General features: G+C 53.4%; 1 pseudogene; it reads right to left on the reverse strand.

The window, feature by feature from the left end:
• Positions 1-9,865: 9,865 nt before the first annotated feature.
• Positions 9,866-10,553, reverse strand: LOC103639758 (uncharacterized; annotated as a pseudogene).
• Positions 10,554-10,975: the final 422 nt, after the last annotated feature.

Consider the following 10,975-nt stretch of genomic DNA (forward strand, 5'->3'; position numbering starts at 1 on the left):
TTGTCCCCAACCTCCCCGTTCTCAGCCAAGAGGAGAGGGCGGTCGTCGTTGTTGAGGTTGGTGATCGGAGGCCTGCCACCTTAGCCGAGGAGAGGCCCAGTACGTCGACGGTGGTGGTACCCGATGCATCGGCTGCAGGGGGACCCAACGCCTTGGTCGAGGGGCGCAGAGCCGTGGCCCGTCTTGGGGAGCAGCGGCCTTATCCCTAGAGATGGCAACGGGTACAAACCCGCCGGGTTTTGCTATCCCAAACCCGTACCCGTGAAAAATATTTACACCCATTAAAAAACCCGTACCCATGACGGGTTTGAAATTTTTCCCAAACCCGTACCCATCGGGTTTGCGGGTACCCATGGGTTACCCGCGGGTTTTTATCTCCAATATGCTTATTCTTTTTATAATCAATAAGTATCGTAATGATTAATGAGATCATGGTCCAAAATTTATGTAATGAACAACGAGTTCATAATTTGGTATAAAAAATATTAGTAGACAGAATTAAATACAAATAATAAGTTGTATAATCAAGTTACCTTGCACTAAGTTATACATCCACCACATATATAACGCTAGTAATAACTATAATAGCAAGCAAGCAACACTATCACCAACTACTTATACATTCACTATTTGATAAAAATAGGAAGTAAATAGGTAGATAACAAGTTTGTTGTTCGTTTATAAAATAAAATGACAATATGCACTAGGTTTGGTCGGGTTTAAAAACCCCACGGGTTCACGGGTTTGGGTACTATAGGAACAAACCCGTACCCATGAACCCGTTGAGTATACATTTATGCCCATTAACAAACCCATGGGTATGAAAATTGACCCAAACCCGTACCCTAATGGGGTAAAAACCCATCGGGTTTCGGGTTTCGGGTACCCATTGCCATCTCTACTTATCCCCGCGCAGCTCAACCCCAATGAGTGGGGTGGGCAGCCACTCCTGTTCTGGAGCCGCGCCACCTCGGACTTGGAACCCCTCCTATCCCTCAACGATGAGCTGGAGGAGAGGTCTCGAGATAATTTCTGTGAGTATACCGAGGCGGCGATGAGGTCGCTTTGGTCGACCATGGAGATCCTTTCCAGGGACGTTCTCAGGGTCTTCCAGGTAAGGATTTAGATGTACACCTTGCGTGACCAGGGCATTCTTTGTAATATCATGTTTTCCTTCCTTAGGAACTTGCGGATGTGAGCACTGCCAAGTCGTTGTTCATCCGCCGCGAGAGCGACGTCTGGGATTCGCTGTGGTCCCAGCGGGCCGCGCTTATTGAGGCCAATGAGCGCCTTGCCCAACGGAGCGCCGAGGTGGCGGACCTTCGGCTGTTCTGCGATGAGCTGAAGTCAGAGGCAGCGGCGGCGCGGACAGAGGCAGCGTCGGCACGAGCGGAGGCTTCGTCGGCTCGGGAGCAGGTGGCTTCCTAGGACGAGGAGATGCAGCGGCGGCAGCTGGAGCTTGGCCAGGTCACCAGCGAGCGGGACCAATCCCGGAGCCAAGCTACCGAGGCCGTGAGTCGGGCTGAGGCCCTTAAGGGTCAGCTGGCTGAGGCTACGGAGCGGCTAGCCGAGGCGTCCGCTCGGGCCGGGACCCTTGTGGAGAACCTGGCCGTGGCCATCGGGACTGCTCAGTCCGCCCATGCTGTGGCCGCACAGCAGCGTGCCCGGGCCGAAGGTCTGTTTTTTCCGCATCGTGATTTTTGTTTTTGTCTTCATTCTTCCCTTTGTCTCTGAAGAACATTGTCTGGCTGTCTGCAGGGTTCGAGACGACTCTTAACGAGTCCGTCAAGAACTGCCAAGCGCTTGCCCGGGCGGCTGAGCAGAAGGAGGCCGACCGCGTGGCCATGTTCGAGGCTATCTCGGACTTTTGCTAGGCCTTTGGCCTCGACGGCGTCCCCTCGGGTAGCTCCCCCCAGAGTCATCTGTAGGCCTTGGGCGGCCATGTGCGCAGCAGACTCCGCGGGGCGCTGCACCACGGCGTTAGGCGGGCCTTCGCCGTGCTTGCTTCCCATTACGACGTGGATCTTGAGCGGGTCAGCAAGGGGTACTGCTTACCCGACGAAGAGGAGACTGCCATAGCGGAGGTCCAGAGGCTCGACGCGGCTGTCGAGGGCCCAAGCGCGGCGCTGGCTTCCTCCATTGAGGTGGAGATCCTTCCGCCCGTGTCGCCGTCCGAGGCCGGGCCAGATTCTGCCGAGGGTGGAAATGACGCCGAGCGTGCTGCTCCTCCCCCTACTGATGTCTGAGCCTGCAGGAACAGTTTGCTTTAAGTATGCGTATGTTTTTTGCGGACGCTGAGGCCTAAACATTTTTATTGTCGGATTATAAAGCTGTGTTTTCTTTCCTCTCGTTTCGTGCATTAGGACTTGTTCGGTAGCAGAATCGCTTATTCGAGCGGGAGTTACTTTTCGCGGAAGGTGATGAGTGAGGTATCCGTATCTCGGAGGCGTAGGAGTCCCTCGGCTCGGTCGGCCTTGCCGCTTACGTGTTCTCTCGTCGTTTTTAGGATTCCTTTATCGATATAGTCGAAAAGCACGAAAGTCGTTTTGGTAGAAAAGTTTTCGAGCGTTAGGACTTGTTCGGTAGCAGAATCGCTTATCCGAGCGTGAGCTACCTTTAGCGGAAGGTGATGAGTGAGGTATCCGTATCCCGGAGCCGTAGGAGTCCCTCGGCTCGGTCGGCCTTGCCATTCAAGGTCTCTCTCGCTTGTCATTAGGATTCCGTTATGGATGCAGTCGAAAGGCACGAAAGTCGTTTTGGTAGAAAACTTTTCCGATGAAAATTTTGACGCAGAGGGGGTTCCCCCCTTCTAGCCCCCGAGGGAGGGTCGGGATTTGCCGAGGCAAGGCTGATCCTTCCTTGATGGTTATACTTTATTTATGTACGTAAAGAAAGCAAGATACATGAACGACTTGAAACATTTTAAGGGTAAAAGCGATGTAGTTGTTCGATGTTCCAAGCGTTGCTGTAGACCTCGCCTTGATCGTTGGCCAGCTTGTATGTCCCGGGCTTCACAATCTTGGCGATGATGAACGGCTCTTCCCAAGGAGGAGTAAGCTTGTGGCGCCCTCGGGCGTCTTGTCGCAGCCGAAGTACCAAGTCTCCCACTTCTAAGCCTCAGGGCCAAACCCTTCGGGCTTGGTAGCGTCGCAGAGACTGCTGATACCGTGCCGAGTGTAGTAAGGCCACGTCCCGAGCCTCTTCCAGCTGGTCCAATGAGTCCTCTCGGCTGGTCTGGTTGCTTTGGTCGTCGTAAGCCTTTGTACTCGGGGAACCGTATTTCAAGTCCGTGGGTAAGATGGCCTCGGTCCCATAGACTAGGAAAAACGGCGAGAAGCCCGTGGCCCGGCTCGGTGTCGTCCTCAGACTCCAAACCACCGAGGGTAGTTCTTTAATCCACCGCTTGCCAAACTTGTTGAGGTCGTTGTAGATCCTTGGTTTTAGTCCCTGCAAAATCATACCGTTGGCGCGCTCCACCTGCTCATTTGTCATTGGGTGAGCTACGGCGGCCCAGTCCACACGGATGTGGTGGCCTTCGCAGAAATCCAGGAACTTTTTCCTAGTGAACTGCGTGCCATTGTCGGTGATGATGGAGTTTGGGACCCCGAAGTGATGGATGATATTTGTGAAGAACGCCACCGCCTGCTCGGACCTGATGCTGGTTAATGGTCGGACCTCGATCCACTTGGAGAATTTGTCGATGGCGACCAGCAGGTGTGTGAAGCCCCCGGGTGCCTTCTGCAAGGGACAGACGAGGTCCAGACCCCATACGGCAAACAGCCAAGTGATAGATATTGTCTGCAGGGCTTGAGCGGGCAGGTGCGTCTGTCTCGCGTAGAATTGACACCCTCGGTAGGAGCGTACAATCCTAGTGGCATCGGCCACCGTGGTTGGCCTGTAGAAACCTTGTCGCAAAGCGTTTCCCATGAGGGCCCGAGGTGCTGCATGGTGACCGCAAGCCCCCGGGTGTATTTCTTGTAATAGCTCTTGTCCTTGGGCAACGGATATCCATCGTTGGAGAATGCCTGAGGGGCTGCGGTGGTACAACTCTTTTTCATCACCCAGTAAAACGAACGACTTGGCGCGCCGAGCCAGTCGCCGAGCTTTGGCCTTGTCGAGGGGCAGCTCTCCTCGGAGGAGATATTCCAGGTACGGGGTCTGCCAGTTCAGGTTTGGCACAACCCCATTCCGCTCTCCCTCGATGCGCAAGGCCTCACCCTCGGCGGCCGAGGGTGCCTCGGGCCGGGCCGAGGTCCCCTCGGGTTCGGGCATGTCGTCGATTTTAACGGATGGTTGATATATGTCCCTAGAGAAGACGTTCGGGGGAACCGTCGTCCGCCCCGAGGCTATTTTAGCTAGCTCATCCGCGGTCTCGTTGTACCATCGAGCAACATGGTTGAGTTCCAGCCCGTGGAACTTATCTTCCAGGCGCCGAACTTCGTCGCAATAGGCCTCCATTTTTCGATCGCAGCAGTGGGAGTTCTTCATGACCTGGTCAATGACGAGCTGCGAGTCACCACGAACGTCGAGGCGCCGAACCCCTAGCTCGACGACGATGCGCAGTCCATTAACCAAGGCCTCGTACTCGGCCACGTTGTTTGATGCCGGAAAATGGAGGCGTAGTACGTAGCACACATGTTTCCCGAGGGGTGAAATGAAGAGCAAGCCAGCACCCGCTCCGAATTTCATAAGCGACCCATCGAAGTACATGGTCCAAAGTTCGGTCTGGATTGGAGCTGTTGGCAATTGGGTGTCGACCCATTGAGCTAGGAAATCCGCCAAGACTTGAGATTTTATGGCCTTCCGAGGGGCGAATGAAAGTGTTTCGCCCATGAGTTCCACTGCCCATTTTGCTATCCTACCTGAGGCCTCTCGGCACTGGTCGATCTCTCCCAGGGGGAAGGATGACACCACAGTCACCGGATGAGACTCGAAGTAGTGTCACAACTTTCGTCGTGTCAGAATTACTGCGTACAGTAGCTTCTGGATTTGTGGGTAGCGGATCTTGGTCTCGGATAGCACCTCGCTGATGAAGTAGACCGGTCTCTGGACGAGCAGTGCATGCCCTTCTTCTCGTCTCTCGACTACGATCGCGGCGCTGGCCACCTAAGTGGTTGCGGCTACGTAAATCAAGAGGGCTTCTCCTGCAGCGGGGGGCATCAAGATGGGCGCATTAGTAAGGAGTGACTTTAAGTTTCCGAGGGCTTCCTCGGCCTCGGAGGTCCAAGTGAAGCGCTCGTCCTTCCTCAAGAGGCAGTACAAGGGCAATCCTTTCTCGCCAAGGCACAAGATGAAGCAGCTCAGAGTCGCAAGGCATCCCATGACCCTTTGTACTCCTTTTAAATCTTTGATTGGTCCCATGTTGGTGATGGCCGCGATTTTCTCTGGGTTGGCCTCGATGCCTCGTTCGGAGACGATGAACCCTAGGAGCATGCTCCAGCCATGCCCGGGTAGCCTCCCAGTCAGAGATCTACGCAGGAGGCAGATGCTCCAGCCATGTCCGGGCAGCGTAGGAGAGGAAAAGGGGGAGGTTGCGGATGATGAGGTTGTTGTCGTCCGTCCCTCCCAACTGGCACGCCAGCCGGTAATTCGCGAGCCACAGCTCCGGCCTTGTCTCCCTCGAGTACTTGGTGATGGTAGTCGAGGGTCGGAACCGGGCCGGGAACGGCGCCCGTCGTATGGCCCGGCTGAAGACTCGCGGACCTGGTGGTTCGGGCGAGGGGCTCCGATCCTCCTCACTGTCGTAGCGTCCTCCGCGCCTGGGGTGGTAGCCTCGGTGCACCCTTTCCTCGAGGCGGGCTCGACGGTCGCGGCGGTGTTGCTCGTTGCCGAGGCGATATGGGGTTGCGGGCGTCCCGTCCCGTGTGCGCTCGGTGCGGACCGAGGCTTCCAGCATGCGTCGGGAGGACGTTGCGCGATGCTCCGAGGAGCACCCTCGCCTTCGGGAGGCAGAGCTCTCGGCTCGTCGAACTGCGGCATCTTCCAGGAGATCCTTGAGTTCGCCCTGGATACGCCTCCCCTCGGTGGTGGATGGTTCCGGCATCGTTCGAAGTAGCATCGCTGCTGCAGCTAGGTTCTGGCCGGCCCCGCTGAAGGCCGGGGGCAGCCCTGCCCTGGCATTGCCAACGATACGGCGCTGGACGTCCCGGGCCCGATGACGTGCTCCTCCGGCTAGTGCCCGGCCTGCCCATTCCTGCTCGATGTTTTGTCGGAGCTGCACAAGCCGCCCTGCTTCTTCGTCGAGCCTGGCCTGCGTCTCGCGGAGTTGCTCGAGCTGTGTGTCCTGACCCCCCGCAGGGACTGGGACCACAGCTAGCTCCCGCGGGATCTCAACGCGAGACGCTGGCACAGGGGCGTTGTCATCTTCCGGCATGCCGAGGTGGTTGTCTTCGTCGTGATCCCCTGATTGATGTGGAAACACTCGCGACTTGGGTCGTAACCCTCGTCGCTGAGGTTGTGGCCATCGTCAGAGCAGCCGGAGAGGCAGTAGTCACATGCGGACATGAAGTCTCGCATGGCACTGGGATCACAAAGTCCGGAGAAATCCCAACCGAAGTTGGGGTCGTCTTCTTCCTCGGAATCCGCGGGTCCGGAGGTTGAGACAGCCGTCAGTCGGTCCCAAGATGACCACATATGGTACCCTGGAAGGTCAGGATATGCCCTCGCGAAAGCGCTCACCGAAGCGGGGTCGTTTGGTGGATCGAAGCTGAATCTAAAAGGGACAGGGTGGAAAATGGATGGTACCTTTTGGTCGATGGACGGTGGTGAAGTCGTGTCAGGGACCAAATGCACTGTCATCTCAGGTACGAGGCTAACACCCAACAAGTCCTTCGCGAGGGTGCTGGCGTCATCAGTCCGCTTGGGGTTGGCGTGTTGCGGGGAAGCGACACCCGTCGCTGTCTCAGGTGCAAGGACAACACCCGACATGTCCCCTGCAGGGGTGCCGGCGTCGTCGACTCGCTCTGGTCCAACAGCCGACGAGGTGTCGCCTCCTGCCTGGCCACGGTTGCCCCGTCTCCTCCTCCTCCGGCGAGGAGGGTGGCGGGGCAAACCTAGGTGTTCCTCTTCTTTCGCGGGGAGATGCCGTCGTCGAGTTCGCCGCCGCCGGGCGAGCTGACGACCGTCGTTTTTGTTGTGCTGCGAGGGGAGGAGTACCATGTTGTAGCTGCCGTCGCGGGACATGAACTCGAGACTCCCGAAGCGAAGCACCGTCCCGGGCTGAAGAGGTTGCTGAAGGCTACCCATCTGGAACTCAATGGGAAAGTATTTGTTAACACACAGCAGGCCCCTACCTGGCGCGCCAACTGTTGGCGTTTCGGACCCGCGAGAACCGTCAACCGACTAGTGAATTTATCGATGCGTGCCCCTGCCCAGATGGGTTGATGCAAGATGGAACACAAGCGGGAGGGAATGAGGCTTATATTATCTTGCACCGGGGTGCTCGTAGTAGGGGTTACAAGCGTCGCAAGAGGGCGAGAGCGAGAGAGGGAGAGAGAGAGAGTTCGGTCTTGAGGTGAGGCGCCTGAGTTTGCCTCCACCGTGTCTCTCCTGCTCTGCCTACCTCTGCTCGTCCTCTCCCTGTGTGCGTGCCCCATTTTCGTTTGTGTGCGTGCGTGCGTGTGTGCGTGTGTGTCCGTGTGTTCGTGCCTTAGGAAGGCCCTGGTCATCCCCTTTTATAGATACAAGGAGATGCCCAGCTGTACAACGGGGTGTAGCTATGTGCTAACGTGGCTGGCAGAGAAGTGCCTTGAGCCCTGTACGCGTGCTAATGTGGCCGTCGGAGAAGTTCTTGAGCCCCGTAGAAGCGTGGCTGACGGTGCGGCCCGGGGTCTTGCTGACGTTCCCTTGCTTCCGTAAGAAGCTGAGAGCCATCGACGTCATGGGCGCATGCGGGGAACCATCATTACCTGCTATCGGAGTAGTTTGATGTGACTCCGGTCTTGTTCCTTCGTAGCAAGGGGCAGCTAGCTAGGGGTAGGGTAATGATGGATCCCCTGTAGCATAATCGGTCCGAGGCCGAGGTCGGGCGAGGCGGAGACTTCTCCTGAGGCCAAGGCTGAGGTCGGGCGAGGATGTGACTCCTCCAGAGGCCGAGGCTGAGGCTGAGGCCGAGGCCTGGGGTCGGGCGAGGCGGAGACCTTCTCCCGAGGCCGAGGCTGAGGCCGAGGCCTGGGCGAGGCGGAGCTCCCTGTCGCGCCCGAGGCTGAACTCGGGAGAGGTCACGACTTACTGTTGCTAGTCTTACCCTGGTGGTTGGCACAGTAGCCGGAGCGGGGCGAACAGTGCGGTTTTCCTATCGGAACGGTTGGTGAAAGGGCGAAGTGACTGCGGTCACTTCGACCTTGCCGACTGAGGCGCGCGTGTCAGGATAAGGTGTCAGGCGATCCCGCATTAAGGGCCTGTTTGGTTCGTGGCTAACTGTGCCGCACTTTGCCTAAGGTTAGTCTTTCAAATTGAAGAACTAACCTTAGGCAGAAAAGTTAGGCAAAGTGTGGCAAGTTAGTCAGCGAACCAAACATGCCCTAATTGCGCATGCGATACGGTCGGTTGGTAGGGCGATCTGGTCGAGGTCGATGTACGACAAAGTTCGCCCGAGCTTAGCCTCGGGTGAGACAGGGGTGCGTCTGCTGACTGAGGGGACCCTCGGGCGAGGCGCGAATCTGTCCGGGACTACCGTCCTTGCCCGAGGTTGGGCTCGGATGAGGTCGCGTCCCTTGGTAGACGAGGCCTTGACTTGAACCGCGCTTTATCACTGTTTATGGTTTGTTCTGAAGATGTTTTCCAGCCGTGTTTAGGAGCATTGTGGGTACCCCTAATTACGGTACCTGACATCGCTGTAAGTGCAGTCGCTAAAGGCTTTAGCGACCGACATCTTTTTAGCGACCGACCGTCCGTTGCTAATATTGTATATTTAGCGACCAACCATGGGTTGTTGTACTATAGATTTAGCAACCAACCGTAAGTCGTCATACTATACATTTAACAACTAACAGAAGGTCGCCATTTTTACAGTTGTTATTAATAATAATATACATTTAATTAAGCACCACAAATCACAGATTTTTATACACAAATCATAAAGACATACACAGTTAATCAGTATACCATAGTCATAGATCCATCACATAAACACAAAAGCACCACAATTATATATTCACAAAAGCATCACAATTATAATATTATTCACAACTAGATCATTTACAGATAGCTAGCTAGATCATTCACAAAAGCTCCAAAGATGATCAGTCACAAAATCACTAATGTTTCATATCACTCCAGCTATTGTTCAAAAGTCCACAACTACATCTAATGCTTCAAGCTTTCTTTGTCCAGAACAACCACTCCAGCTTCTTGTATCCTCCAGAGATGACATCTTTTCCAACCTAGTGCAAATTATTAAGAATAATTCACTTCAATGTTTTTGAGGGTTTATGAAAATAAAGGTTAGAAAATGTATGAAATGAATGAGAGCATTACAAGATCATCATGTTTAGAGTGTGAAGCTTCAGCAAAGTTCCTTGTAGATTTTGGTGAGTTTGCACCTTGCATCTGATGAAATATTTGATCATCCTCATCATCTAATTCCTCATCTTCAGAAGCACAATATTCTTCATTGTCTTACTCATCCTCAGCAGCAAACTTGTTCCTCATCACCTTAAGAAACACAATTCATAGCATAGTAAATTTTAGAGCTCTAAAAATTTAAAGATCTTTAAAAATAAACTCTAAAATTTTAGTGTGAGATATAATGGAGACAACATGCTCTTCTCAAGAACACCAAAGCAAAACAAACAAGACAGCATGCACACAGTAGTTGATATAACGGAATGAAGTCACTCACATCACACAGCAAAAGATGCAGCAGCTAGCTAGCTCCCCAATTGACCCTCCGACCCCGCGGTTTTGCCTCGAGAAAGATGGGAGCGAACTTGCTCCGAATTTGGACAGCGCAAACAGCTGACGTGCGCAGCGTTTAGGATCTAGGCACAGGATACACGTATATGTACATGTGCATATGTACATAAGCATGTACACAACATAACCTTTCACAAGTGTTTGATGAAACGAGAATATATATATGCGTTTGTATGTATATATGTGCGGAGATTTCGAGAAGCCAAAGATGACATCTTTGCATACATATACATATATAAAAACAAATCACCTGTTGTTGGCGTACTCGTAGAGGCGGCCACGCTGGAGAAGACGACGAGCGCGACCTCGGCGTCGCAGAGCACCGAGAGCTCGTATGCCTTCTTGAGCAGGCCGTTGCGACGCTTGCAGAAGGTGACTTGCCGGTTCGTCATGTTCTCGATGCGCTTGATCTCGATCTTGCTGCTCCCCTGCCTGTCGCCGCCGGAGACCGTCACTGCCGGCTGCCCTCCTTTCGCCTTGGACGACGGCCCGCAGCTCAGATCGGTCTGAAGAAAGAGCAGGAACGAGTTAAAAGCTAGAGAGCAGAACCAACGAAGCGACTGCAAGAAATTCCAATTTCCGAAGATGGGGGACGAAGGAACTATAGATCGAGTAGGAGACGACGCAGATGTACGATATGATTTTCATAGCTACAGATCGATTAGGAGAAGGAGTGGAGGCTTCCTGGCTGCGGCTGCCAGGGAGAGTGGCGCACGCTAGGTTTAGGTGGCGGCCGGTTAGGGTTAGGGGAGTGCGGCTGGGCCTTAATGGGCCGATTTGGTTAGGTTTTGTTTTTTTTATTTTTTTAATTTCATTTTCTAAATTTGAAATATATTTTTAAATAACCCTAAAATTCATAGTAATTAAACCAAAATTATTTATAAATAAAATATTAATTTTTGTGCTAATAATTATTTTTTTTATTTACTAGGATTTTCATTTAAGAATAAATGTTATTCAATAACCAAAAATCAATCAGGCGCAATAAAAAAATTATTCCAAATGCAAGTACATAACAAACACTTAAAAGAAAATTCATTACCATAAATATCATTAATAA

This window comes from Zea mays, chromosome 9 (genome assembly GCF_902167145.1).
Source record: "Zea mays cultivar B73 chromosome 9, Zm-B73-REFERENCE-NAM-5.0, whole genome shotgun sequence".
In the NCBI taxonomy this organism is placed as follows: Eukaryota; Viridiplantae; Streptophyta; class Magnoliopsida; order Poales; family Poaceae; genus Zea; species Zea mays.